We start from the raw sequence: 14,153 nt of genomic DNA on the forward strand, positions 1-14,153 counted from the left end.
GTTACAACTTTTAAGAAGAATTATAAAAGTTCTAGAAAAAAAAAAAAAAAAAAATGGTTCAGTATTGCTATGAAGACATTTTTCAAAAGGAGAACCTCCTTAAGAAAGAAAAACACAAGTGAAACATCATTAGCACAGCCAAAGCATTTCTGTGCTTGCATTAAAGACATCTGTCCAGACTTGACCAAGGATCTGATGACCATATAGATGTGATACAGTCAGTTTGAACCCTCAGACCAGGTCCTGATGTAACCTCGGGTCTAATGAACAGCATATTGGGAGTCTATGATGCCATCAGTTTGGGTCAGCAGAGCAGAGGTCAGATCAGGACTTGTATCAGCACTATGAGGACAGAAATGCACCCAAACTACACTTCCGTAACCCTGGTCCAATTCTGTGAGTCGCCAATGGCCAGGTTCACATTGAACCTTGACTTTAATCATGTCCTACGTCGAAGTTGCAATCCTGATCTTGAACGCATCCCAAAACGTGTAGCATACCGCATGTACAATTCTGTCTCAGACCAATCATCTATTAGCGGCAAGGAGACGGCATTGACCAGTGCCGAGAAGAGGGGAAAAAGAATTGTGGAAACAAAACGTAGAAGCATTTACGGTAATTTCTCTTCCATGACGTCCATATAAACTGGAACTTCATCTTCCGGAATAACTAAACCGGATCGGGAAGTGGAGGTAATTTGGGAAAGGAGAAGAAAAAGAGGTGGACTGTCAAAAATTATTGCAAAAGGAAGAGTGGAGAAAGTATGAAAGCGGAACCAATACTGAATGACAATATGTAATCATACCATATACAGCGGGTACGGAAAGTTTTTGTTTAATAAAAATTTGCAAAAATGTCTACATTTCTGTTTTGTTTTTTTTCAGTGAAGGTAGGGGGTGCAGAGTGTACAATAATGAGAAAAAAAATTAACATTTTTGAATTTATCAAATGGCTGCAATGAAACAAAGAGAAAAGTGTAAAGGGGTCTGAATACTTTCGGTACCCACTGTATTAAGGGTTTTCAGCTACCACTTTACAAGGGAGATAGATAGCAGGACGGAACCTGAGATTTTTCTGAGTAACCGATCCTCACTGGACCAAAATATCATGAAATAAAAATAATTTTTAAAGATGCTTTTCCCTGTTTGATGACCGAACTTCCCAGATTAGAGTTTTCTGACCTACAATAAAAACAAAACAAGCATATACCTTGCAGTAATATAATAGTACATGTAAATAATATATGGCAATTCGTTAATGTTTTGATAAAAATAAAAAAAACACGTAAAAGCCATCCCACCACGACAAGGTGTACCCAATTGGGAAGGTCTTATCTCCAGTATTAGTAACTATCGGCGTCTCCTGATGAAACCACAGGGAAGTGGTGAAACGCGCGTCGAGGCTTAGCATGCCCTACGTGTCTCCTGCATACAGAAATACAGCATCATGTCCGAAGGCAATTAACCCTACCCTCACTTATTAGGCTGATATGCCCCTATGTTGTGCAATAGATTAGAGCCTCTGCTTCACCATGAGATTGTATAATTCTGCACTATCTGAGACTATCCTCTATAGCACTATGTCTGAAGGTAATTAACCCTATCCTTACCTATAAGGCTGATATCCAACAGAGAGTCTCTGCTTAACTATGAGACTACATGGCTTTCTGTATCATTTGAGAGACTCTTATGGTCAGATCTTACATTAAGACTACATAGAGGCATTTACTGTGCTGTTATTATCAGCTCACAATCATTGCGGTTTTGTATGTGTAGGTCACTCAGTGGGACATCTTTTTCTCTGTCCAGGTGTATTAGATATTTTTCATCTGATCACTGCACCTGTGATCTTCCTTTGGGTCTCATAAATAGAGTATATGAAAATTGAATTTATTAATCTATGTTATAATCATCTGGCAATTGTTGAGACACTGACTCTGTATTTGTAGTGCATTTTGATCAACTGGATATTTTCATCTCCACACCCTCTCTCTCTCCCTCTCCTCATTCTGAAGCCCTATTGTATCCGTATACCCACGCACATTGCTGTCACTTGTATATTTTGTGATTAATAAACGTTATTATATTCTTTGATACATTACTATCCTCTATTGTCTTGTTTTGGGATTCTTTTTCTGAATACCCTCATATTTCTTAGTGACAAGTCACCTATGAATTCTAAAAAAGTAGGTTTGAATATTATCTATTATTATAACTAATTGTCACGCATAATAATTTGAATCCCTATTTTTGTTTTTGTTTTGTCATATATGTTAGATGCCAACCCAGTAACTGTGCCCGGGCCGATCAGAAGGATCTCCTGCTCTTTTCCTGTCATCAGAAAATACAAGCTTTTCTAAAAAAAAAAAAGAAAAAAAAAAAAGTTTACTTATTAGTACGCTCCAATTAATTTGGTCACTAATTACTGATGTTGGAGTGAAGCTCCCTCTGTATTGATACAATAGCCATCATTGCGGGAGTGAAGCAAAATGAAAACTGTAATCTTACCATCATCTTATATAGTTATATAAGGTTTCTGTCTCTACACTAGAATAAATTCAGCATTTTTTTTTTTCTTTTAAACAGTGTGCTGGATCTGGTTTCCATGTACTTTGGTCCTTGTGTGCACTTTTACTATCAGTGTGGCATCTGTTTTTCTTGTATGCAAAAATTATTTCCAAGGTTCTCCTGCCAGCAAACAGGAAAAAACAGACAGCACTAAGATGACAAACACATCTCCATGTTTTGCTTTATTTTATCCGTTTTAAATGGAATCCGTCATCATGTTTTGCCACCTGATCTGAGAGCGGCATAATGTAGAGACAGAGACCCTGATTCCAGCAATGTATCAATTACTGGACTGGTTGTTGTAGTTTTGATAAAACCACTGATTTATCAGCAGGAGATCACTAGAGGACTAATAAATTTGCTAGAATGTAGTCCTTTATATTCATGAGTAGAGATGGGCGAATTTGATCGGGTCAGGGCTTATTCGGCACACTATAGCGCTTACTGAATAAGCTGCAGAGGGAACCCGGCTGTCAGGATCCTGTCAGTGCCGGTGTGCAGCCTCCGCTGAGCAGTGACTCACCCGCACTGTAGGGGGGCCCGGGGTCAAGTACAGCCGGAAAGTACAGATACACAGGACCTGTGGACGCTGAAGTTCAACAAGCAGACACGGGACCTACGGTCATGTGACTGCAAGGGGGCGGGGCTTAGCGTCCTGCTTTCAGAGATGGCAGGACACTATACAGAAATACTCAGAGTCAGGCAAAACGGAGGTCATACACAGAGATAGCAGTAAAGTACCAGGGATGAGACAGAACGGATAGTCAGGACCAAGCTGAAGTCAAAACCAAACAGACCCAAACAGACATAGAAGATACCATGCAGAATCCAAAGCAATATCCAGAGAACAGACCGAGTCGTACACATAGAATCAAGCAACCAGAACACAGCACAAACACACTCAGGGGTCACAACACAATGCCAAGGGCGAAAGTAAAACTGACGGGGATGGGATCGTCCAGAGGCTATAAGAAGCCTCTCCCAGAACCAGGGAGAGGCCACAATCATAGCCCCAGGTATGAAGGTAAGAGAGTGCACTGAGATCACAACCTTTAACCCCAGAAATGCCAGTCGTCAGCACTGGTTCCAGACATTAACCCCACGTGTGCGAGTCAAACCTGCACTGAGATCATGACAGTACCCCCCTCTCAACGGGGGGCCTCTGGACCCCCAGGCTTGCCCGGGTACTTAGCATGGAAAGCCCGCACCTGGCGATCAGCATGCATCAACCGGGCCAGTACCCAGGACCTGTCTTCCGGTCCATACTCCTTCCAATGAACCAGGTACAGTAACGACCGCCGTACCAACCTGGAATCTACGATATGACCAACCTCGTACTCCACCAGCCCCTCGAACAAAACAGGAGGAGCAGCGGACTCGAAGTCTCCCTGGACTGCTTCAAAAGGTTTCAGTAGAGATTTGTGGAAGACGTTAGGGATCTTGAAAGAGGGTGGAAGGCACAGCCTATACGCCACAGGATTGATTTTTTCCACAATCCTGTATGGGCCAATGAATTTGGGCCCCAACTTGGCTGAAGGAACCTTCAACTTAATGTTTCGCATGGAGAGCCAAACCTAGTCTCCAACCTGAAACGTGGGCCCTGGTGTTCATTTCCTGTCCGCAAAAACTTATACCTGCCCTGAGACCTAGATATACTCCGCTGAACTTCTGCCCACGTATTCTGTAATCGCTGAACAGAGCCCTCAGCCCCGGGACACCCCGAGTCCAGACGAGAAAACTCACCAAAATGAGGACTGAACCCATAATTGATCAAAAAAGGAGTCACACCCGTGGATTGACTCACCCGTCTATTGAAGGCAAATTCAGCCAATGGCAGTGCATCGCACCAATCATTCTGTCTAGCAGAGGTTAGACACCCGAGGATCTGTTCCAGGGACTGGTTAGTGCGCTCTGTCTGACCATTGCTCTCAGGATGGTATGCAGCCGAAAAGGACAGACATCCCAAATTTTTTGCAGAAAGCACGCCAAAACTTAGCCACAAACTGCACACCACGATCAGACACCACATTCAGGTGTACCCCATGCAACCGGATGCACAAACAACCTGGACAACGTCTCAGCGACGGTAGTGCGGACAGGGGTACAAAATGAGCCTGCTTAGTAAACCTGTCCACCACTACCCATACCACTGTATTACCCTTAGATGGAGGGAGATTGGTAACAAATTCCATGGATAAGTGAGTCCATGGTCTTTCGGGCACTGCCAAGGGCATCAGCTCCCCTGCCGGACGGCTATGAGAGCTTTTAGAACGAGCGCAGACCCCACAACCAGCAATGAATTTTTTTATGTCCGAACCAAGGGTAGGCCACCAAAAGATCCTAGCCACCCCCAGATGCGTGGCTGAAATACCAGGGTGAGCACTCAGCTTGGATTCATGGAACTCCTGCAAGAGTTTCAGGCGAAGTTGCTCTGGGACAAACAACTTCCCCTCCGGCTTGGGCGCCGGGGCCCACAACTGGGCCCCCTGAATCTCCCGTTCCAATTCAGACGAGACCTCTGCTATCACAACCCCAGGGTGAAGAATGGAGGATGGTTGCTCAGGGGGCGACATCGGCTGAAAACTGCGCGATAAGGCGTCAGCCTTGACAGTCTTAGACCCTGGACGAAATGTAATCGTAAACTGAAAACGGGGGAAAAAAAAAAAAAAAAAAGTGACCAATGGGCCTGTCTGGGCATTAGTCTTTTAGCAGACTCAATGTATGACAAATTTTTGTGATCCGTGATCACCGTAACCGGGTGACTGGCCCCCTCCAAAAAGTGCCTCCATTCTTCAAACGCCAATTTGAGCGCAAGAAGCTCTCTATTGCCTACGTCGTAATTTCTTTCCGCAGCAGAGAACTTCTTGGAAAAGAAAGCACATGGCCTGAGGTTGGTTAGAGTGGCAGGCCCTTGGGACAACACCGCCCCCACCCCCACCTCAGAGGCGTCCACTTCCACGACGAATGGTTTGGACGGATCTGGCTGTACTAACACGGGAGCAGACATAAAGCTTCTTTTCAGGGTCGCAAAGGCCTCTTTTGCGAGCGAGGACCAGTTTCTCACATCCGCACCTTTACAAGTAAGATCTGTGAGTGGTTTGACCACCTGTGAAAACCCCCGAATAAATTTGTGGTAAAACTTGGCGAACCCCAAGCAGCGCTGAAGACCCTTAAGGTCTCGGGTTTGCACCCAATCCGCAATGGCCTGCACCTTCTTGGGGTCCATGCGAAAACCCTCACAGGACACAATTAATCCCAAAAAAGACAATTCTTGAAGAAAAAAAACACACATTTCTCCAATTTGGCATACAGATGATTTTCCCTCAGTCTTTGGAGAACGGTTCGTACATGATTCAGATGAGAGTGACTGTCGGGAGAGTATATCAGAATAGGGTCTAAGTAAATAAAAACAAAACGACCAATGAGATCCGAGAATACCACGTTGATGAAATTCTGAAATATGGCTGGGGCATTAGTAAGACCAAACGGCATGACTAAATTTTCAAACATTTCCTCGGTCGTGAGGAACGCGATTTTCCATTAATCCCCCTCCCGGACCCTTATCAAATTATATGCCCCCCGAAGATCCAGTTTGGAGAACCATTTTGCCCCTGAAAGTTGATTACACAAAATCGGGAATCAACGGAAGGAGGTACGTATTTCATACAGTAATCTTGTTGAGCTCACGAAAATCAAGGCAGGGACGTAAACCACCATCTTTTTTCTTTACAAAAAAAACCCTGCCGCCACAAGTGAGACTGAGGGACGTATGTGTCCTTTGCGAAGACTCTCAGCAATATAATCTTTCATGGCCAAGCGCTCAGGGCCAGATAAATTAAACAGATGGGCTTTAGGCAATTTAGCCCCCGGGACTAACTCGATAGCGCAGTCAAAGGGTCTATGTGGCGGCAACGTCTCGGCCTCGCTTTCAGAGAACACATCTTCGAATTCTTTCAGGTACTCCAGAAAACCTTCCAGCTCGACAGATGACACAGATACAGATTTAACAGGTTCAACCAATAGTGCAGACTTATCACATAATATCGAATCATTAAACCCCCACTGAACAATCTCCCCCGTTTTCCAGTTAATGACTGGGTTATGGTGTTGTAACCAGGGCATGCCCAACATCAATCCTGCTGGTAGATTGTCCAGAACCAAACAACTTAATTTTTCCACATGGGTAGCGCCCACTTTGAGAGAAAACAAGTCAGACAAAGAGAATTCCCTCTTTAGTGAGGGGGGAGGATTCAATGGCCACCACTTTGATCGGAACCTTAAGTCTAACTGTCCCTATCTTACAGCGTGTGACCAATTGGGAGTCAATGAGATTGATGGATGATCCGCAGTCCATGAAAGCTGTAGAGAGAAAACAATCGTCCACTAACAGTTCCATATGAAGCAACACCTTAGAAAACGAGGAAAAGGGTACCTGAGGGTCTGAGTAGTCTCCCCGCTGACTACCCAGACCTAGTCGTTTCCCGTCGACCGGGTTGAGGATGGACAATCAGGACACTCCCTTTTCCAATGTCCCGTTTTACCACAGTAGAAGCATAACTGCTTTTCTCTCCGGCGTTCTCTCCTTTTCCTTCAGGGAGAGAGCCCCTATGTCCATGTGCACATAAACAGTCTCTTTTCCACTAGGGAACAATGTAGTCTCCGCCTGCATCACCCCCCCCCCCCGGCCCGCAGCCTGCGGTCCATCCGGACGACCTGGGTCATGGCATCCTCGAGTGAGTTAGGTGGGGGATGTAATGCCAAGGCGTCCTGTAACCGCTCGGACAAGCCTCTGCGAAAGAGTCCTCGGAGTGCGGCATCGTCCCAAGAGACCTCTGCGGCCCAGCGGCGGAATTCTGTACAAAACCACTGAGCCGAGTGTTTCCCCTGACAGACAGTCCTCACCATGTCATCTGCCAATCGCACTTGGTCCGGCTCATCATATATGTGCCCGAGGGCCTCAAAAAACGCATTCACAGACACTCTCTCAGGGGCAGTGGGAGGAAGGGAGATAGCCCAAGCTTGTGGGGACCCTCTTAACAGAGACATAATGACCCCAACTTTCTGACTTTCGTCCCCAGAGGAACGTGGCTTCAAACTAAAGAAGAGTTTGCACCCCTCCATGAAGACCCTGAACTCCTTTTTGTTCCCAGAAAAGAAGTCAGGCAGTTTAACAGGTGGTTCTGGGGACACCAAAACAACATCACTCGCCCCAGCCCCCAGAGACCCAGCAGCTAAAGCCCCCCGCACTGTCTCAGAAACCTGCTGCTGAGAACGAGCCAGAGCTTGCTGCTCCAGGAATAAACCCTGAAACATCTGACTCAGATTTTTCATTTGCTCAGCATGAGATTGTATGGGATCCATATTTCTCAGCAGAGAAAGAAAAAAAAAACCCAAAAACTTAACGGTCAGTTATAATGTCAGGATCCTGTCAGCGCCAGCATGCAGCCTCCGCTGAGCAGGGACTCACCCGCACTGTAGGGGGGCCCGGGGTCAGGTACAACCGGAAAGTACAGATACACAGGACCTGTGGACGCTGAAGTTTAGCAAGCAGTCACAGGACCTATGGTCATGTGACTGCAAGGGGGCGTGGCTTAGCGTCCTGCTTTCAGAGATGGCAGGATACTATACAGAAATACTCAGTAAGGCAAAACGGAGGTCATACACAGAGATAGCAGTAAAGTACCAGGGATGAGACAGAACGGATAGTCATGGCCAAGTAAAAGTCAAAACCAGACATAGAAGGTACCAAGCAGAATCCAAAGCAATATCCAGAGAACAGACCGAGTCATACACAGAGAATCAAGCAACCAGAACACAGCACAAACACACTCAGGGGTCACCACACAATGCCAAGGGCGAAAGTATAACTGACGGGGATGGGAGCGTCTTGAGGCTATAAGAAGCCTCTCCCAGAACCAGGGAGAGGCCACAATCATAGCCCCAGGTGTGCAGGTAAGCCTGCACTGGGATCACAACCTTTAACCCCAGAAATGCCAGTCATCAGCACTGGTTCCAGACATTAACCCCACGTGTGCAAGTCAAACCCGCACTGAGATCATGACACCGGCTACCTGGATTGCTCCTGCTGATCAGCTGCTCCACTCCACAGCTGCATGTGTCCCTGCTGTGTGACAGTCCCAGCAAACAGGCTCTCCATGCATGTGTCGTGCCTGTCACACAGCTGCGACGCATGCAGCTGCGGAGCCGAACAGCTGATCAGCCGGCACGATTGAGGAAGCCGGGTTCCCTCTGCTTATTATTCGGTAAGCACTATAGTTTGCTGAATAAGCCCTGACCTGATCAAATTCGCTCATCTCTATTCATGAGCTCTGTATAACGCCACCCCCACCTATTGGCAGATTTCAGTGTACACTGTGCATAGGCAGATATCTGCCTATTAGTGGTACTGGCAGAGTTATACAAAGCTCTGCATTCAGAGAACTACCGGGTAGATCTGCAGCAGATAAGCTAGTAATTTATGAAAAGGACAACAAGCAGCCTAGCAAGTGATACATCACTGTCATGAGGGTCTCTGTCTCTTCATTATACTGCTGTCAGATGAAGTACAAACACATGATGATAGATGCTCTCTAAAAGGCAATCAGTATGTAAAAATGGACATTTGCATGACTTAGAAATATCTTTTAAAGGAGAGGTTTTAATTTCTCTTTAGAGTCAAACAGTTTTACCAAATAAAGGGGTTGTCTGGTCCAAACTGATAAGTCTGCAGGCACTCTGCGTGACTGCAGACTTATGAATCCCCCAGCGCTCGCACTTTGCGCGGGAGGGGGGGGGATTCTCCAATCTCTCAGTTGGGACCGGAGGGCATGTATGGGTTATACATACTCCTGCCTGAGCCCATCCAGTGACTTAAGACATGTAATGAACATGCTGGGAAAAATATCTGCTGTGCAACTGACAAAAATCATCCACAGCATGGCGATTTTGTGCTGCGCATACAAGTTATCGCAATATATGGCTTCCCAGAACCTCACTCACAATGACATCCACAGCAGTAAATACCGCTGCCGGGCATCACTACCGGACCCAAGTGGCGCAAATAACCACTTCTATAACACATGGCTATATACAAAAGCTAGAAAAGCACTGCAAGCTCAGAAACTAATGCTGAAGCATAACTGCTTAGTCGCGGACACTCCAGTCTTCCTTTACACTAGCTCTGGAAGCTTCTTCCAGGACTCTGGTGCCATTAGCACTTTTACCATCTACACTGCCGACACGACTCGTTCTATGTACAGATTTGCCTTCTGTTCACATGTTCAGTATTTATTTGCATTTTTTGGTTCCCTTTTGCAATCATAAAACAAATACAATGATCCAGTATAGCACGCATTCATCCAAATGGGGATGGAAGGGTCTTCTGCGTCTCCTTTCCAGCAGCGATCCTTTACCACAGCTCCATTTGTACCAGTTCTTTTGGATCTGCTACACCGTGACAACTGGACATGATGAGCCTTACACAATAACATGCTCTTCAGCCGAGACATCAAAACCAGACGGAAGAGGAACCAGACGGAAGAAGAGACCCCTCCGCTCACGAACGACGTGCGAGCGTCTTCACGCTTCCCTGCAGCCGAGGGGGCTAAACATAGAGGCGACGTACACCGCGAAACTTGTGAAATCAAGTGACAAAGCGACTTCTGAAAATATCTTACCACTTACAATGTGCTTAGCAGCGAAAATAATACAGATGTGTCAGAATGTAGATAGCAAAGCGACACCGTCATCATTTAACCCTTGTACACCCAAGGGAACCAGGGCTAATTTACTCTTTACGGATTAAAAAAAAAAAAAAAAGAAAATATCTTTATTCCTTAGAATATTTATTCCTTAGATCATTTAAAAAAAATACAGAAAAGTTCAACATCTAAGGGCTTTAGTGATGTGGAGGCTAGATCTAACATTAGTGCGGTAATATAACACTTCTGGCTGGAACGCCACTTTATCTTCCCATGGATGCATTCTAATATCTGACATTAGGGTGCTCTGGGTGTTTGCATTGAGGCTGCAGTTATGTCGTTTTTTTTTTGTTTTTGTTTTTTTTTTTAATATTTGTAATTTATTTTTTCTTTTTCAGTGTTTTTTCCTTTTAATAGACTTAAGAGTATCATGGCAGGCAGATGCCAGGCGTAAAATGTGGCTGGCAAATACCTGTAAAACTGGTGCATGTGCGGTCACAGGCGATCATGGGAAAACAGTGGGCTGTTACGGAAGCCAGTGACCTTCTGAAGGCCCCCCGTCGCCATCTTGGTCTTCTATATACTATGGCAGAGGTCTCAAATACGCAGCCCGCATGTGGCCCCTTAGGCAGGCATCTGCGGCCCGCAGTGCACCACATGTCTCACTCCATGAGGCAGGTAGAAGGTGGAAGGCCGGTGCGCATTCAGGAGCGCGCAATGGCTGTTCTGTGTGCACAGGACCTGGGATGAGGTCACAAGAGGGGGAGGAGTCAGGGGTCACATGATCAGGGGCCTCAGTGTATGCAGGACGCTGCTGTCTTTGCTGGTTGCCATGGTGCTAGATGAAGGTAAGTTTATGTGTGGGTTCAGGAGGGCTTTTCAGCGTGGATGTAGCAGAGCCGCGTGTGTACAAGGTGTACGGAGTGGAGATGTGCGTGTACGAGGTGTGCGGAGCCACATGTGTACGAGGTGCACGGAGCGAAAATGTGCATGTATTTTGGCATGGGGGGCCCCATTTGAAAGTTCGCACAAGGGCTCATAACTTTGTAGTTACGCCACTGCTCACGCTAGAAGAGAGGAGGAGTGTGCCGCTCCATAGTGGCTGTGGCCTCTGCGTGATGACATCCCTCTGGCGCTGTGTAATGACATCACGCCAGCACGCAGAGAGCGGAGGCGTGACTTTCCCCCCATTGCTGGATTTTGCAGGCGACTGTGGCTGTGCGTGCACAGCGAGATGTTAGCGCCATATCACATGCAGAGCTGACACGATCATCCGCTGAGGTAAGCTGTACATCACAGCTGACAACCTATTTGAACAGCCAAGATCGGTATTAGCACAGATCGCGGCCGTTTAACCCCTTAGATAATACAGTCACAATTGATAGCGGTAAGAGTCTGAAACTGAATGAGGCCCACCAGCTTAAAATTTTTTTTATGCAAGGCCCATTTACTCTGCCGAGTTTGAGACCCCTGTACTATAGTACTGGAATATAGTCTGAGCCTGTAATCGTCTGGATTGCTCATATCACCTAATAAAACTTAAAAGGGGTTGTCTGGTCTAAAACGAACCCTTCCAGCGCACGCACTGGGCGCTGCGAGGATTTGCCACTGTCTGCAGCGGGAATGGTGGTCAAGCAGACAATATGCATACTCCAAGCAAGAACCGTTCTGTTGGGCATGGCCTTGCTCAATACACTTGTATTGAAAGAGGCTGCGCCCACTAGGTGGGCTCTGCTCGGGGGTATGCATATCACCTACTTGGCAGTCACATATAGGGAATTAAAACGGCCAAATTGAATTTTTTTGGTAACTGCAGCAACACATACAAAAAGCAATCAAAACATTGCGTCAACCCTTAATTATCAATCTAAAAAAAAACAAAAAAACAAAAGCTTTTCATACAAAAAAAAAACAAACCCTCATACAACTCCATTGATGGAAAAGTGAAAACAGGGGTCATAAAAAAAAAAAAAAGTTTTCACCACTTAAATAAAAGACAGACTATACAAGTTTGGCATCGCAGTGAACTGTAGAATTATTGCTCTAGGTCATTTTTACAGTACAACAAAAAAAATTGGGGAATTGTGTATTTTTTTTGTTTAGTTTCAACACATTTGGATTTTTCTCAGTCTTCAAGTACATTAGATAGCAAAATTAAGGCTTCCATTTAAAACTACAACTTAAAAAAACACTAAGCCCCCATATTGGCTATGTGGAGGGGGGTAGTTGTTGCTCCTGGATGAAGGGAATAAAAGTATGAAAACAGAAAAATTAAAGAAAAAAAAAAAAATTGCTCAGTCGAGAAGGGGTTAAAAATCCATCCCTGGTCTGAGGATCATAGAATGTCCTAGTCTCATCAATTTTGCTGATCAGACCCGGCAATTATAGTTTAAGGGCATCTGTGTAAATCAGGCAATAGAATAAAGGCATACCGTACTTTGCACTGCAGTTTTACCAATTTTTATATATTAAAAGGGAATTAGTCACCAAGTTTTTGCCCCCTAATCTGAGAGCAGCACAATGTCGGGGCCAAGGCCCTGATTCCAGCGGTGTGTCACTTACAGGGTTGCAAGTTATAGTTTCAATTAAAAATAGTTTTATCAGCAGGAGATCATCACTAGAGGACTAGTAAACCTTCTGCCATGTAGTCATGAGCTCAGTATAACCCCACCCCCACCAATGATTGGCAGCTCTGTGTGCACAGTGCATAGGCAGAAAGCTATAAGTGGTGTGGGCGAGGTTATACAAGAGCTCAGCATTAGAGAACTACTAGATGTGCAGCAGGTAAAACAGGGACTGCATCAAGCAACTCAAGAAGTAACATTGCTGCAATCCGGGTCACTCAATGATTATGGAAAAATTAGAAAAAACAAAACCGTATTTCTTAGTTCACATTACCTCTTGGTTGGCTTACTTTGACAAAATTATATTATACACCATGCCCCATAAACTTAGATATAACACCGCCTCTTGAAATGAGCAGAGAATCTTTTAGACACAATTAATAGAGCTTCTAAAATCAGATCAGTGCCCTACACTTGTAGCAGTCACTTGTCGGGCTATGTAACTGCGGAGTCAGCATTTCTACAGATCGATCACCTGGGAGGAGAAGCATCGGATCTAGGGTCAGCCCTCCCGTAAAGATCATCTCTAAGCATTTACAAATAAATGCAACAATGGAAAAAGATAAAATAAAACACAGAGCACTGAACTAAACTATCTGGACTACTGTACGGAGTAATGACAACGCACCTTATAATCTCAGGACAGTGACAAATGCAAACTGTGGATGAGAACGTCCCTGGGTGTAAAATGGAGCAGACTGGCTCACGCTGCCATTTTTCACGCGCACTGACGGCCTGGTTACACATAGCAGAAATTTTCTACTTTGGATTTGGCTGCAAATCCTGCAAAAAGTTGAGACCTTCTGGAGTAAAACATTAAGGCTGTGTGCATACGCTGCAGCAATAACGCGTCATTTCTGTACACGTTTTGGTTATGTGGCCACAAGGAATGAGTGCAGTCTAGGGATTTCATTAGTATTTAGGCTGAAGTCCCCATTAAATCGCCTAACATTAGCCGTGTGAATAGACATTTTTACAACCGTTTTCAAGCTCTGCAGAGAATCCAGGCTTATTTTTATCCACGATTCCGAAAAAAAAAATAAAACACATTTACTGGAGGAACAAGCAGGTTTATTCTTCCATAGGATTCCACATGAAAGTGTTGCAGATCAGCTCCATGGAATGGGGGCTAATCCGAATACGGATATGGGGCACATCAATTGTAGAAATCAGGGTCAGCCTCGGATTTCGGGGGGATGCTCTTTTAGTAACATGTTACTCTGTGCTCATACGTGTACCATGTGTGATCCTGATGGCCATGT

General features: G+C 45.2%; 1 protein-coding gene across 2 annotated transcripts in view; it reads right to left on the minus strand.

Moving 5' to 3' along the window:
- The window catches only part of SNX13 (sorting nexin 13), a 140,084-nt gene that overhangs the window by 100,298 nt on the left and 25,633 nt on the right, over nt 1–14,153 (minus strand). The window lies entirely within an intron of this gene.

This window comes from Dendrobates tinctorius, unplaced genomic scaffold (assembly GCF_039654945.1).
Source record: "Dendrobates tinctorius isolate UK_male_01 unplaced genomic scaffold, ASM3965494v1 ptg000070l, whole genome shotgun sequence".
NCBI classification, from domain to species: Eukaryota; Metazoa; Chordata; class Amphibia; order Anura; family Dendrobatidae; genus Dendrobates; species Dendrobates tinctorius.